Source organism: Heliconius melpomene, chromosome 13, assembly GCF_056956725.1.
Source record: "Heliconius melpomene rosina isolate 202511_hmr_F chromosome 13, ASM5695672v1, whole genome shotgun sequence".
Lineage (NCBI taxonomy): Eukaryota > Metazoa > Arthropoda > Insecta > Lepidoptera > Nymphalidae > Heliconius > Heliconius melpomene.
In genome coordinates, this window is record NC_140401.1 from 8,032,183 (window position 1) to 8,049,592 (window position 17,410).

The following is a 17,410-nucleotide window of genomic DNA, read 5'->3' on the forward strand; positions in this document are numbered from 1 at the left end:
GATGTTATCCTTTATTTGTACTCCTAATTTTTACACTGAATGAGAAAGTGAAAATGCAAGGGTTATGAAGTCAACGAAACCGAAGCCAAATAAAATTAGCTAGTATTTTTTAAATAAAAATATTTACTAATGAAAAACATTCCATTGAAATCACAATTTTTAAATTTATTTAATTTGGCCATTGCAGGCAATTTTGTATCGCCAAGCTAATTATAAAAAATGTCAGTAATGTCAGTCCTACAGGGAGCTATCCGCTACGATTAAAACAAAGAAAACGTGTAATTTATATTAAAAATAATAAATAAAATACATACTGTTAATTATGCTTTTTAAATCGGTAGGACCATTAGCGGAGGATCTATTAAAAGGAATTTCCGGAACACTATTGAGTTTGATATGAAGAAAGAATAAGAAAAAATCTTGAGAGTAGAAAGTTGAATAATCCTCTCTAGGTATTAGTGTCTAGATATCGCAAGATTTATGTCCAAGAAACTTGTGCGAGTCTTAATAGCATTTTAACTGTACGATCTTTGATTTACGTGATTTATACACATTTTAAATGAAACTCTTTAACAGGATTAATCACGTATATTTAGTACTAGTGGCCCGCTCGCGGTTTCACCCGCGTGAACTATGTTATTATCAATTTCTGTCTCCAAGGCTACGTCCTAGTGACTTCTATGCAAAATTTGAGACTTCTAGCATTTGTAGTAACGAAGTTTCATACAAACTTTCGACCCCAAAAACAACCCCTTAGAAATCGAATATTGCAAATTCCCGTCTTAGCGAGCACCTACGTCCTATAAGTAACTTCTATGCAAAATTTGAGATTCCTAGCACTTGTAGTTTCTGAGATTTCGTGATGAGTGAGTGACCTTTCGATTTTATATATATAGACTAGCGGACGCGCGCAGCTTCGCTTGCGTATTTAAGGGTGAATTCTAATAACCCATGAAACATGTTTTCAATGAAATATTTTTAAGAGTCTAAATTTCAAATTTTATAAAAATCGGTGGCGATTTAAAGATTTTTCCATACAAACTTTCAACCCCATATTTGCCCCCTTAGGGGGTGAATTCTAGAAAACCATGAAACATGTGTTTAATTATATACGTTTCAGAGTCTGAATTTCAAATTTTATAAAAATTGGTGACGATTTAAAAAAACCCTATACAAACTTTCAACCCCTTATTTGCACCCTTAGGGGGAGAATTCTAGAAAACCATGAAACACATATTCAATTAAATACTTTTAAAAATCTAAATTTCAAATTTTATAAAAATCGGTGCCGATTTAAATTTTTTCCATACAAACTTTGAACCCCTATTTCACCCCTTTAGGGTTAAAATTTTTCAAAATCCTTTCTTAGTAGATGTCCAGATTACGAAAGTAAACTTTTGTCCAAATTTAACATTTCTACCATCAGCGGTTACGGCTGTGCGTGCGTCTTACCTCAGTCAGTGAGGACAAGTCCTTTTATATATAGACTAGCGGACGCGCGCAGCTTCGCTTGCTTAATTAGGGGTGAATTCTAATAAACCACGAAACATATTTTCAATTAAATATTTTTAAGAGTCTAAATTTCAAATTTTATAAAAATCGGTGGCGATTTAAAGATTTTTCCATACAAAATTTCCATCCCTTATTTCCACCCTCAGGGGGTGAATTCTAGAAAACTATGAAACACATGTTCAATTAAATATTTTTAAGAGTCTAAATTTCAAATTTCATAATAATCGGTGGCGTTTTAAAGATTTTTCCATACAAACTTTCAACCCCTTATTTGCACCCTTAGGGTAAAAATTCTAGAAAACCACGAAACATGTGTTCAATTAAATACTTTTAAGAGTCTGAATTTCAAATTTTATAAAAATTAGTGCCGATTTAAAAAAATTCTATACAAACTTTCAACCCCTTATTTGCACTCTTAGGGGGAGAATTCTAGAAAACGATGAAATACGTGTTCAATTAAATACTTTTAAAAATCTAAATTTCAAATTTTATAAAAATCAGTGCCGATTTAAATTTTTTTCAACCCTTTACAACTTTCAACCCCAATACAAACTTTCAACCCCTATTTTACCCCTTTAGGGTTAAAGTTTTTCAAAATCCCTTCTTAGTGGATGTCCAGAATACGAAAGTAAACATCTGTCCAAATTCCACGTTTCTACCATCAGCGGTTACGGCTGTGCGTGCGTCTTACCTCAGTCAGTGAGGACAAGTCCTTTTATATATATAGATTATATATTTTTGGAAACCTGTCGTTAATTGTCCTTGGTCAGGATGTTATACTACAACAATAACATTATTTAATATTTCCATTTCCTTCGCTCTGGTGTCGAGCCAAATCGCGGCGTTGAGTTACGCCACTCAACACGCAATGCCTCCAGAATTCGGTGGAAAATGGAGAACGGAGTGTCCTAACACTTGGTTCCATCTGCCTACCCTGCTGCGTGCGGAATAAAGCGTGACGCCAAAAAAGAATTTCTTTTAATAGGCACATTTGAACTACTATCCTTAGAACGTTTTTTTTAAATTGGCCTCTGGATTTGTAATCTTCCTTAATTGACTGGCACGGATCATTGCAAAAACTGGGGATAGCCGTTGATAGTGAGGCGGGATCGCTCCTTGCTTGCTCTTTTCGCATTTTCATTTGACGACCGAGCTCCGTTGCGTGCGCTCGTTCTGTTCTAGTACCGCGCAAATTTAAACTAAACTAAACTTACGATGTGCGAAACTAATGTGATTTTAATATTAATATGAAGAATATAATTTTTTTAGTGTTTTAAAATGTAAATAATATATTTTTTTAAGTTTACTTTCTGTGTACTGACAATGATGACTATTTGATGTAAGTGTTTTGGGGGTCATCGAATTTCAAGTCAAGGAGATTGATCGAGTTGTAAGTAATTACCTAAGTGTATTTAATAGTGGTTAAGTGTCAACGCATAGTTGTTTATTAGTTAGTGGTTATTATGAATATAAAAAAAAAAAAAAAAAATTAAATCAGCATCACGCTGTATCCCGCTCACATCAGTGTAGGCAGAGGGAACCTAGTGTTAAGACACTCCGTTCCGATCATAATCGGAATTTAATTATATTTAATTTTAATTTATTTTATTTTAAATTGGTTTAAGCTTTGCTATTTTAAATGAGTTTTAAATTAATTTAATCTTGTATTATTAGAATTTTTTACAAGTGAATATTTTTCATATTAATTATATTAAAATGTCATTAAAGATTTGCTTAACCCAAATTTTGTCACAAATTCCAATATTATTAAAAAAAAACAATTTAAAGTATATCAGCATTTTAGTACAAGCTAGGTTATATTTCAATGACATATGATAATATACACAATATATGTAATTATGTGAAAAGATAAGAAAGTAACAATGTCAGTAAGGAAAGTATTAATAACTGATACACCCAGTTTTCGATTGTATAATTGTATTAATTACTTTTTTAAATATATTAAAATGTTTTTTTTTCTCTGCCTACGTTTCACAAAAAAATATTTTAAAATAAATATACCATTAAAATATTTATAAAAATAATTATAATATGAAAAAATAAAAAAAAACTATAAAATTATTATTCAATGACACCGTTATTTCTGTAGTTTTCTTGGCTAGTTTTTTTTAATTTATATAAATGTTATTTTTTTATGTTTATATATATGTCATAAAAATAACATTATTATATTCGCTTGGTTTTTGAAATGATGTATGAAGAATAGGACTTTCCCTACTTTTGAACTATTTTAACTTTCTTATATAAATTTTTTTCGGCGTTACACAACGTACAAAATGATTATTACGTTTTTATGCTAATTATACGTGTACCAAATTATAATATGATACTCTATTACTTTATATATAACTAGCGACCCTCTTGCGGCTTCGCCCGCTTTTACTACTGGATTATTCATATAATGTATGTTTGCAAAGCACTTAAGATAATGTGAAAATTAATTAAATCCTAATGCAACCCGCATTTTCATAGTTTTAGTTACACAGCAAGGATTTTTTAGTAGGTATCGTAATTTTAAATCTGTGATACTACTAATCTTTTCAAGTACTTATTAAAATATATTTAAATGACTATTTTTAGATAGTTAAATGACTATTTTTAAACGAAAGAAATTATAAACAAATACCTACCTACTAATAACTACTACAAAAAATATGAAACCAAATATATCGTGCTGCAATAATACATTTAACTCCAATTATCCAATACGTGCAAACGCATTTAAATCTTCGTTGCTATAAAGGCAGGCGGGTTTTTTTTTCGAGCTTGTGGTTAATGCTGAAGAGGGTATTCTGTCCCTGATGAAAAGCAAGTACTACGTGGCTGCCTGTGAGGCAAATTAAATAGAATGCATCGGCCTGGAATCGAACCCGGGCCGCCCGCGTGGCAGGCGAGCATTCTACCACTGAACCACCGATGCGTGTAAGGCAGGCGGGCGCGGCGGACACATGGCGAGTGGCGAGCCGTTTCGCAGCAAGGGTTTTTTGATATTGTAACAACTTCTAAAGTACTTATTAAAATGAAAAACAGTGAAAGACAGTTTTGATCTACATTAAATGGCCAACGTAACTAATATACTTATTTATATGCCGAGAGTAAGGGATAAGTGAAACATAGCTGATGTGTGAACGGCGGGATGTGTCAACAATTAAATGCGTTTTTCTCTAAAACTATTCGCAATTTCAAATAGTGTAAAAAGCAAATTTTATCTTCGTTTAACGTAGAAAATTAATAAAGTATTTTAAAGGATAAGGATTAATACCATTATGGAAAAATATGACTCACAATAAAAAATATATTAAAATTATTATTTTTAGACAGAAAAATGATCACTACACGTTGTTCTTAAAAAATACGAATATGCCGTCGCGGACTTTTTTGTAGATCTTATTAAGAAGAACAATATTCCAGTACATTTTTTTCATGTAGTACTTACCATTAAAGCAGCGCATGCGCGAAAGTGTCTCAACGGGTAGGACTTTATACACATTTATCGTATTTATGTTAATTTACATAAGAATGTACAAATAATAAACTATATATAAACCTTCTATGAAAAATACTCGACCTAATGGTGAAAACCGCATTTAAATCCGCTGGGTGGTTTAGAAGAAGAAGAGTTAGAAACAACAGACAGACACGAAAAGCGACTTTGTTTTATAAGATATAGGATAAATCATAAAAAATGCCGTAGGCTGTTTCATTATTGCTCTGATTAAATAGTATTGGAGGCCGTCATGGTGCAGAGGGTAGATTCGATTTCCACTCTGGAAAATAAATTAATTATATACTATTTGTACTCCCTTGCTCTGGTAACAAAACAAAGCTCGGCGTTGAGTTACACCTCTCAACGCGCAATGCCTCGAAAATTCCACGGGTGGGAAGTGGGAAAAAGAGTGTCCTAACATTAGGTTCCCTCTGCCTAATCTGCTATACGAGGGATACAGTGAGTATACGAGAAGACGAGTGAACTAACAGACTTGTCAAAAATATATTTTGATATAAGACTTTTTAATTTGTCACACAAAAATGAGTCAGTTTATTTAAATGAATATATAAATAATTAGTGTAACTACAATCAATAACCACATTCATGGGCCATTTTTAAATTGAATTCCTGTGTACCAAAAAGCTGTGTGACATGACGTATTGTTTAATTACACATGAAATAAACAAGAGCACGAAAGCTAATTAAATTTTGATAATGATCAGGGTTCGTTCAGAAATTATACCGTAACGTTGCTTTATTATTTTCATTTTAGCAGGGTAGGTAGATGTTAGTGTTAAGACACTCCGCTCCCTACTTTCCGCTGAAATCTGGGGGCTATGTAGGTTGAGTGGTTGACATCAACGCCCCGTTTTTGTCTCGACACTAGAGTGAAGAAATGAAAATATTCAATATTTCATTTCCTCGAGTGGGAATCGAACCCACACCCTGTTTTGCTTACAGCTTACACGCTTGTGACACTGTGCCACGACGCTTGCTGAATAAATCAAGTTATCTTCATAATAATAATAAACTCTCCGTTCTCTATTTCCTTCTATTTTAAAGTTATTGCATGTTAAGGTAACGGAATATAACGCCGCGAAAAATCGATAATCACGTACACCTATCTCCTATTGGGAATCAAACCCTCGGCAACCAGATTGGTGGCGGTGCCACGACTGTGACGATGAGATTTCAAATATACCTACGAGTACAATTATTTCTGGCATAACCTGCTATGAAGGAAATACAGAGATCATTGCCCGTGTGAATGCATGTGTATGAGCCATGCAGGTTTCTCGCGATCTCGTTTTTTAAAGTAAATCAAGGTAGAATCCAGTGCAAAATAATTATACTAGGCAAAAAATATGAGAACGATTGTGCTTATAAAAAATATTTTATAATTTCCCAGAATATTGTAATAATAATGAGGCCGTCTGGCCAAGCGTAAACGTTAAGGTGACGGTTGTGGGTTCGATTCCCACGGGAGGATTTTTTTTATATTTTTATTTCTTCGCTCTGGCACCAACGCGAAGCATGGCGTTAAGTTCTGCTACTCAACACACAATGCTTTGAAAATATAGTGGGAAGTGGGGAACGAAGTGTTTTATTACTAAGTTCTCTCTGTCTACCTTACTATATGCGCGATATAGCGTGAGGCTGGGAAATATTATTAAATATTACTAATTGATTTAATTTAAGATTAGTCTGTACTGTGATGATTATATTTGGTACATGACGCGCGTCTAGTTAAGCGGCAATTGAACCTGCTACCTCCAGCATAATGGAATTCGTTAGACAAGTTGTGAATATAAACTTGTATGTGTAGACAACATGTAACTTAGAGTTTGTTGAATTTACGCCTCATAGAAAATATAGAGCAAAATCTTAGTTATAGAACATGTGCACTGTGTCTATTTATGTTTAAGTAGCGACTGAAACGCGGCTTCGCCCACTAATATTTTTTGTTATATTATGTCCAAATAATACAAAAACTTTACATGAATAGTAGCATATGTATTATTCTGATGTACTTAAAACAATATTACTTTCAAATTACATCTTAATCCGTTAATATTATTAGGATTACGATATATATCGGATAAGGAGTGATTCTTCTCTACTTTCTTGTTCACCAATTGCCCCTCAAAATACAAAAACTTCATTTTCAATGTTTCGTGACTAACAAGCCGCGTTTGCCATTTAATTTAACGGCAATATTGTGCAAAATAAAAATAAAAAATACTATGAAAATTTGTATACAGTATACACAATAAATTATTGTGACAGAAGCTGAATTGAGCTTTTGTATTTCTGCTTCACTTATTTCACTTTAAAACACTAGATACGAAAAAGTACACTATACTTTACTCAATTCTCGGGTTTTATCTAAATAGGCAAGTTTTATTATTATAATATTCTATGTATAATTTAATACTCTTCAATTTAGATTAGAACGTACCACCATTGTACGCAATACAATTGAATGGAGTAATAAACTGAATAATATATAAGTGCCTACTAAACACGGCAATTTCCTTAAGATATATTTGGATCCGTTTCTTTTACTAATGTCAGTCAATCTTTATTTAAGTTAATCTTAATATAATTAATGTTTATTTAATTTACAAGAAATCAAAAATCGCTTTTTGTTTTGTTTATATGCAAAGATAATATAAATATATGTATTTTCTTATATAATTTTTTCTTCGCTCTGACAGCAATGCAAAAGCTCGGCGTTGAAACCCGCCATTCAATACGCATTTCCTCAAAAAAAATGTCGGGAACGGAGTGTCTTAACTCTATGTTCCCTCTGCCTACCCATTCTATGTGCAGGATACAGCGTGAAGCTGATTTTATTATAATTCCTATACTATGCAAAAATAATGACTGTGATTTGTCGCTCATCTCGTCCTTAACTGACGACCACTGTAATAAATGTATTCCCTCGAATTCCCTTATCATAAATAGTAGTTTGTATGAAATATAAATCTTATAAAGCGCTTGTGCTGTCAAAGGCACGTAGATTTCGTTTACGGCCATATTTTTGATAGTTCAGCTATCATTAAGGCTGGAAAACCTCTAATGTCTTAAAGTTTTAATATCCTAATATGGCTTCTACAGTTGGTTGTATAATCTTTTGAAAAATTTCTTATTACTTTATATCAGCATATATATATGTATATAGTATAATATATACTAGATGATTCAAATTTGCAAATTTATATATAGGTATATAGTAGGCAGGTATAGTAGGCAGGTAGTATGTATATTGTATATACTTCTAATAATTAATCCAAAGGGAAACAGGCTTATCCTTGTCACAGTTCGCCATAGTAACCCGAAAAGGATAATTACTGTCGTTCTTTTTTCTTGTAAATACCTGAAACATATTTGTTTTTTACATTAAATGTTTTTATTTTTTTATATGACAATTTACTCCCAACATAAAATATAAGCCAAAATAATCTGTAGATTTAGATGTGTATTAATCATGTGAAGCATATTAAAATTTTTCTGTTTGTTTTTTGTTTTTAAATTAATTCGGATTTGGAAATATTGCGTATTGAGTGCCGTAACTTAACGCCGTGCTGATAACTCTTCCAAAATAATCATTATAATGTTAACGTAGAAAGGGGGGAAGTAGAATTGGCTTTTATTTTTGATCGTAAATATAATAACGGAAGCAAATAACCTGAAGGATATGGCGTAATATGTTCTCACGAATCAATGATCAGGATAATTTACTTCGTATTAGTTTTTTCTACTTCTGAAACCGTTTTGGTTCAATAGACATATAATTTAATAATTTAAATGATATTATTAAAAATGGTTGCAAGGGATATCCCATAGTTTATTTTAATCTGTATAATGAAGATTTTTATATTCTTTAATAAAATATAATTTAGTTGTATGTTTGTATATCAACCTCAATAATTAATTTCAATTGGCAATTTAGTGTCCTAAAATACACTATGGCAGAATAATCTAACACAATTTGTTTATAAATTTGCGGTAAGATATACCAAATATCTCTAATAAAGTAATACGAGTATTAATAATAAGTACTGTTCAAACCAAACTAGTTACTAATGATAATTAGTACATTAGGATTAATTGTTTTACATTGACCAATCCCAAACGGAAGCTTGCATCGCGCTATTAAAATAATATTAATATTTGTAATATATACGACTTTAAAAGTTGAGTACAACGGGAGGTCCGTATCTAGGCGGTTACAGCTAAGCTACGCAGTTACGCTACGTATTACTCGATGGATATATTGATTTCACTAAATTGTATTTAGTGTTCTCAGTGTGTCAAGGCATGCTCTACAGTCCTTCCCAGATGACTGACTCAGTCGGGTCCCTGAAGTCAGTCATTTGGTAAGCACTCTGGAGCATGCCCGTTGAGTGCTTGGGTCAGTCAATTTGACACCAACAACCCCCGACTTAGATAATGTGACTTCCTTTTTGATTTTTGCCAATATTTAACAATTTGAAAATTTAGTCATATTGAAATTTTCGTATTTCTTTTATTTTATTTATTTATGTGAAATATTTTTTTTTCCTATTTAAAGCTATGTTTCATTATTGATGTAGATAGTTGGAAGGGTTAGCGATTACAAAATGAAACGGTGTTTATATTGAAATACTATTAGATATGCTTAGCCTAGGGAAAAGACTAGTAGAAAGGAAACGAAACCTGGGAATCTAGTGTTAAGATACTCCGTTCCCAATAAAACACTTCCGTACCTCACTTCACGCCGAATTCTGCAGGCATTGCGTGTTGAGTTGCGGAGCTCAACGCCGCGCTTTTGCCTCGTCACCAGAGACGAAATGGAAATATCCAATATTTAATTTTCCCGACGAATGCGAATGAAATTCACAACCGTCGCGTTTGTGTTCATACGAAAAAACAATATTATAAAATAAATATACGTAACTACACCACCATTCTCTTAGAAGCGTGATTTATAATTTTACATATAACGATCACACTGGTAAAAGGGAATATTAATCATTTCTCTACATTTTTCTCTCGTTGTTTGTCTTGCAGACCTGCGACGTTAGGTATTGTATAACACACGTCACGTTATAGCCTGAGCTTGAGCCTCTATTGTGAACGGTATGATAGAAACGAATCAGCCATAAATCATGAAAGGCTTACGCATACAAATATTTTAAAAATGTTTCAGAAAAATATTAGAAATAGTATTTTTAATGGTTCTATAAGCGTTTATCATGTAACGATAAAAATATCTATCTATCTATCTTGTATCACCTCTGTGGCATTGAAATAGATTCAATAGAATAAAGTACTGTGGAGTTCGAAATATGTAATAATATGTAATAGCTTTATAACATAACTAGTGGTTGCCCGTAACTTTGGTTGCTTGAACTTTAAAATGTAACATGAAAAATTTGGTTTTTTTCCGTTTTTTTTGTGGTAAGTCCATAACAAAGGTAGTAATACTAGACCTTTTTAATAAAACCTCCCCCCCCCACCCCGCTATCTTAAACTCTTATTGATGGTGTGATCATCAAAACCTATACTTAAAGTTGAAATAAAGACATAACAATCATAGTTATAAAGATTTCTTCATGTTATAACAAAATGAATAAAAGTAAACACACACAAACATTAGTACATTCATCCGAGTAAGCATTTTTGCTTCGTAAGCTGTTCATTGAAATGAATCATCAAAATAGTAAATGCATAAATAGAACACTCGCTTGTTCTCTGATAATTTCAGGATTGTAGGGAAACGGGATATTAATTGATATCATGAAAAATACGTGTAAATATCTTTATATAACGTGATACAGGGTGGACCGTTCACGTTCGGTTGATGGTAAAACGTGCTGTTACTACGAGTATGTCACATTGTGATATTGTTCTTATTTTATAGTAACGTACGAGTATTTGAAGCATCTGGTCCCGACATTTCCATTACGAATACTGTCACTCCTTTGTAACCTATTTAACTTTTCTCTTACTTTTGATGTTATAGTACGTACACGTACACTTAAGGTTTATAACCTTTGTACTTACGTAATTATTATTAATCACGTATAACTGAGGCCGTCGTGATTCAGTGGCACCAATGTGTGACTGTTAACTCAACAGTTGTGGGTTCGATAACCACTCGGGGAAATAATTATACAGCGTGAAGCAGAAGTTCTTAATGAACATACATCATTTTGTTTATAGCTCTCTATCTTAATGCTAGTTTGCATGTTAGTAGGTACAATATTTGTCTAAATCTGGCTTTGAACCCTCTACGTAATCCTACTGATTACGAAGAAAGTTCAATAAACGTAGTAGTAAAGGAGGTCCCAAATAGGACATTCACGGACGAATCTATCAGGAAATAATTAGATACCCATAAATAAGTCACTGTAAAGCCCTGTAAGCCTTAGATTTATTCAAGGGCGATTTTGTAATGGTCGCTAATGAAGGAAATTTATAAGAACCAATTTAACAGAATTTGTGATTTTTTAATTGAAATTTTGTTTTAAATATTTTTTTTTGCTTATTTCTATATGCCATTTATATAGAACATACCGTAGCGCCAATTAGGGGATTTTTCATATAAAAATAAAAAATAAAATACACTGTTCTTATTTTTTATTTTCATATAGTTATTTCGTTCATTTAATGTTAATTTATTCAATTTATTTTCTTTTTCAAGAGGGTTAGTTTGAGCGTATTAAGTAAAAAGTTATTTAATAAAATAATGCACGATTTCTATAAAAAAAACGGGTTTCGTGGGTTAGTAAATGGTAATTTCGTTTTGAACGCAATCGTATAAAAGTCGAAAGTTGTTTGATTGAACGGGAGTCAATCAAATATTTTCCATCTGAGTTCAATCATCAATATTTTCGAGGCTACAATACTTTATAGTGAACTATTTTATTTTATAGGTGAAGGCAGTTACTCTAACTGGACCTCTTTTTGACATGCATTCTCCTATTTTGTATTATAATCTCTTTTTTACTGTACAATCTCCTTCGTGTGTTCTCTATACAACGCGACGTGACATTAGCGAAGTGATTAGTGCCCAACTGGCACGCCCGAAACGCCATAAATTAAGAACTGAACTGAACTTATTGTGGACTAACTTTGTCCAACATACATATATATGTGTATATTACTTATAATAACTAATAGATGGGGAAAATATTTTTCAATTGAATATATTATTTCTAATTGTAAAACCACGTAAGAGATCGTATGCAGCTACTTAATTGCATACGATCAATTATTTTAACTTCACATTGTACTACACATTTAATAGGGTAAGCAGAGGGAACCTAGTGTTAGAACACTCTGCTTCCCTACTTTTTGCGGAATTCTGGAGGTATTGCGTGTTGAGTGGCTGAACTCAACGCCGCGCTTTGCCTTAATACCAGAGTAAAGAAATAAAAATATGAAATATTTCTTCGAGTTGGAATTGAACCTACAACCTTACGTATATATACATATTACAGTCACACGCTTGTGCCCCTACGCCACGGCTGACCTCAATCTTTTTAAAAAGCAATTATAGTTTTTCCTTTCGAAATAAGGTGTTAGTCAAAGTGTGCTTAGAAATTAAACCAGTTAATCATTTAACAGAATAATTGAGACCAGAAGGCTAGAAATGAAAACTGTTTAAACTGTTTAAAAATCTTATTATAAAAAAGAAACATTGCTAGTTGTTATTTTGTTTTTCTTAACATTGTTATATTAATCAATATAAGTAATTGATGAGAAATTAAAGGGAAGAATTTTTTTCGCTCTTCTTCGTCGAGTCAAAAGCGCGACATAGAGTTCTGCCACTCAACACGCAATGTTCCCAGAATTCGGCAGAAAATGGGGAACGGTGAGTCTTAACACTAGGTGCCCTCTGCTTACTCTGTTGTGTGCGGGATACAGCGTGAAGCTGATAAAAAAATGTTTTGTTTGTAAAAAGTTTCATCGAATAGCCTGATTTTTAACAACAAATATAAATATGCACACCCGCATATAGCTGGGTAGGCAGAGGAAACCTGGAAACCTAGTGTTAAGACACTCCGTTCCCTTTAAGATACTTCTGTGCTTGCAAGTTGAGTGGCGTGGCCAAAGCGGGGATTAGGATATAGTCATATATTTACTCCACTCACTTTTTATTGTCATATAAATCCAACCCAAAGGTTGTTTGGAAGAAATCACTGATTAGAGATAAGACATCCTTTTGTGCGTCAATTGTGTTTTATTTCTTTATTTAAATAATAAACGGTGTGAATAAAGTTTAAAAAAATAAAGAAAATGTCCATTGAGGCCAGTCGTGAAGCTTGTACCCCAAGCGTGTGGCTGCTTGTGGGTTCGATCCCTACTCGAAGAAGTGAAATATTTAAATTTATATTATCATTTCTTCGCTCTGGTGTCAAAGTAAAGAGCGGCGTTGTGTTCCGCCACTCAACGCGGAGATTGGGTAATTGGAGATTGGGAACGGAGTGTCTTAACACTAGGTTCCCTTTGCTTACCCTAACGTGTGCGGGATACAGCGTGAAGCTGATGAAACAATTATATAATAAATTTGATCATCTAAATAACATTCGATTATAACTTGATGCATCTGTATAGGTTTCGAAACAGAACAATCCATCTCTGCGATTGTATTCATGTTATTTATGAGTGCTTATAATGTGTTCGCTTAAAGCGGCCAATGATTCTGGAAATAAAATTTCCTCCATACTTCAAATGTTATGAGGCAATAAAATGTAATGGTGAAATTGTTAAAAACATTAAATATAATTGTAACAGGCGATAAATTATGTTTTGAACTGGCGACCCACGCGCGGCTTCGCCCGCTTTACCGTTTTGTTATATTATAGTTAAATTCTTCCAAAAACTTTATATTGTAGTTTATGTGTTAATATAATGTGTGAGTTATTATTCTGAAATACTATTTTGATAAATTGTGTGTTGAGTGGCGGAATTCAACGCTGCGTTTTGTCTTAAGAGTGAGAAATTGAAACGTTTTCATTCCTCCGAGCGGGAACGAACCCACAACCGTCGCGCTTACGGAGGCTGCTGTCTTTTCGTAGCTTTTCTCATTCACTTACCAGTGACAATTATTAAAGACTAGCGGCCCACCCGCGGCTTCGCCTGCCTGAACTATGTTATCATTAATTTCTATCTCCATGAGTACCTACGTCCTATAAGTGATGTCCATGCAAAATTTGAGACTCCTAGCATTTGTAGTAACGAAGTTTCATACAAACTTTCAACCCCAAAAACAACCCCTTAGAAGTCGAATATTGCAAATTCCCGTCTTAGCGAGCACCTACGGCCTATAAATAACTCCTATGCACAATTTGAGATTCCTAGCACATGTCATCCATCCATCCATCAGCCTTTTAACGTCCACTGTTGGACATAGGCCTCCCCTAATTCTCGCCACTCCGTCCGGTCCTGCGCCCTTTGAATCCAGCGGATTCCCGCTGTCTTCCTAAGGTCGTCGGTCCACCTGGTTGGAGGGCGGCCTGTGCTCCTTTTGCCGAGACGGGGTCGCCATTCGAGGACCTTTCTTCCCCATCGGTTGTCGGCCCTCCTGACAATATGGCCTGCCCATTGCCACTTCAGCTTGCAAATTTTGAGAGCTATGTCGGTAACCCGCGTTCGTCTACGGATTTCATCATTACGAATTTTGTCGCGTAGAGAAATACCAAGCATAGCCCTCTCCATCGCTCGCTGAGCCACTTTGAGCCTGTGGATAAGGCTTGCAGTGAAGGACCACGTCTCAGCGCCATATGTTAACACTGGCAACACACACTGGTTGAAAGTTTTTGTCTTCAGGCACTGAGGGATACTAGACGAGAAGATATTTTGTAGTTTCCCAAACGCTGCCCAGCCGAGTTGGATTCTACGAGTGACCTCTCTCTGAAAGTTGGACTTACCCATTCGGATCACTTGTCCCAGGTAAATGTACTCGTCAACAACTTCCAGAGGTACGCCTTCAACAACGACCGGCATGGGTGTAACATGGACATTAGACATAATTTTTGTCTTGTCCATATTCATCTTAAGACCCACCCGTTGTGAGGCGCTATGGAGGTCCCCTAGCATAGTACTGAGTTCCTCCAGCGACTCTGCCAAGATTACTATATCATCGGCAAATCGAAGGTGTGTTAAGTGTTCGCCGTTGATGTTAATACCATGCCTCTTCCACTCAATTAGCTTAAACACATCTTCCAATGCAGCATTGAACAGTTTCGGGGATATTACATCCCCCTGTCGCACTCCGCGCTGCAGTGGAATAGGTGCTGTTTTTCCATCGTGGACACGGACTGACATGGTCGCGGCTTTGTATACACACTTCAATACCTCGATGTATCGATAGTCAATCTGGCATCGTTGGAGAGACTCTAGCACCGCCCAGGTCTCGATAGAATCGAAGGCTTTCTCATAGTCCACATACGCCACACATAGCGGCAGATTGTACTCCTCGGTCTTCTGTATGACCTGTCGCAGTGTATGTATGTGGTCCATGGTACTGTAACCTTTTCGGAAACCGGCTTGTTCGGGAGGCTGGAAGTCGTCTAGTCTGCGCGCGATACGATTAGTGAGAACCCTTGAAAAAAGCTTATAGATGTGACTCAAAAGCGAGATCGGTCTGTAGTTCTTCAAAAGAGCTCTATCGCCCTTTTTGAAGAACAACACAACCACGCTCCTGCTCCAATCTTTCGGAACAGTTCCGCTACTGATGACGGTATCAAATAATTTTTGTAGCGTTACTAGGAGGGGTTTCCCTCCAGCTTTTAGTAGCTCTGCTGTGATACCGTCATCGCCTGGTGCTTTGTTGTTCTTAAGCTGATTAAGGGCTCCTCTAATTTCGTACAGGCTGACGTCCGGAAAATCTTCGGTATAGCACATGTAGTTTCTGAGATTTCGTGATGAGTGAGTGACCTTTCGATTTTATATATATAGATATAATCGTAAGTTAGTATGCTCAGAACGCAAAAAAACAACTGAACTGAAATATATATATAAGTTTAACTCGAAATTTATATTATCTTCGTAAGATGTCGAAGAGCTTTCGTTATTATTACTTTCCAATATTTATTATTCTATCTTCAGCTTACTTAGTGACATAAGGCGGCGAAATCGAACATTACATTTATTAAAATTATTTGGAAGTGAAAAACGGAATTTTATATTTTATAATCGCATTTACATAAAATATAAGTTATTTTTACCAAAAAGAAAAACCGACTTCAAACATCGTGAAAAACGAAATTAAAAATGATTTGCTAAATTCTACCCTAACCCTAAAAAAAATGTGAAAATCGACCCTACAGTGCCATAGAAATGAGACAATTTAAGTCGTTAAATCCGTATACAAAGCTATAAATGATCTGTAGATCTTTATTAATTTTATACCACTTTTCCCAATATAATAATATTGAATTGGAGATTTCGTTTTAAAGTCTCGTCCTTCGACGGTGATTGATGTCCCATAATGTTTCCTTAACGTTTCCAAGCAAGGACACTTGAAGGGATCTTAAGACTATTTAAATAGAATTTTCTTTTGAGTGTTGTACGTGTTATTGTTTCATCGTGTGTAAAAAGCATTTAATTAAAAAGCATATAATATAAATCTAATAATTATTTATTATCTATCTATATAAATCTAATAATTATTTATTTAATTATTTAAATAAATAAATCAGCCTAACCCTGTATCCCGCACACAGGAGGTTAGACATGGGAACCTACTGTTAAGGCACTCTGTTCCCCATTTCTGGAGACTTGGCCTGTGTAGTGGTGGAATTCAACGCCGAGCTCTGTCTTGTTACCAGAGTGAAGAAATTAAATATTAAATATTTCATTCCCAAGTAGAGAACGAACTTACAACCGTTGCGGTTGCCCTTAACGCCACGAGGGCACGGACGCTACATACTATCCTATCTATCGCTATCTTTAAAAGAAAATTTTCACAATCGAATCAATCAACAAATTATCTATATATATAAAATCGAAAGGTCACTCACTCATCACGAAATCTCAGAAACTACAAGTGCTAGGAATCAAAATTTTGCATAGGAGTTACTTATAGGACGTAGGTGCTCGCTAAGACGGGAATTTACAATATTCGACTTCTAAGGGGTTGTTTTTGGTGTTGACAGTTTGTATGAAACTTCGTTACTACAAATGCTAGGAGTCTCAAATTTTGCATAGACGTCACTAGGACGTAGTCATGGAAACAGAAATTAATAATAACATAGTTCACGCGGGTGAAACCGCGAGCGGGCCGCTAGTATTAGATAAATTCAATAATCAATTACAATTCCATAATTGATTAAAGCAAGTTGTCTCTAAACACGCGTAACTCGAAAAGTTCACGTCAAATTTTATGGTCGT

General features: G+C 34.4%; 1 protein-coding gene across 1 annotated transcript in view; it reads left to right on the forward strand.

The window, feature by feature from the left end:
- The first annotated feature begins 2,666 nt into the window (after positions 1-2,666).
- The window catches only part of LOC146532811 (cardioacceleratory peptide receptor-like), a 75,838-nt gene continuing 61,094 nt past the window's right edge, over positions 2,667-17,410 (forward strand). Inside the window, exon 1 of the mRNA XM_085196680.1 lies at positions 2,667-2,902. The gene's annotated coding sequence lies outside the window, so the exon portion shown is untranslated. The remainder of the gene's footprint in view (positions 2,903-17,410) is intronic.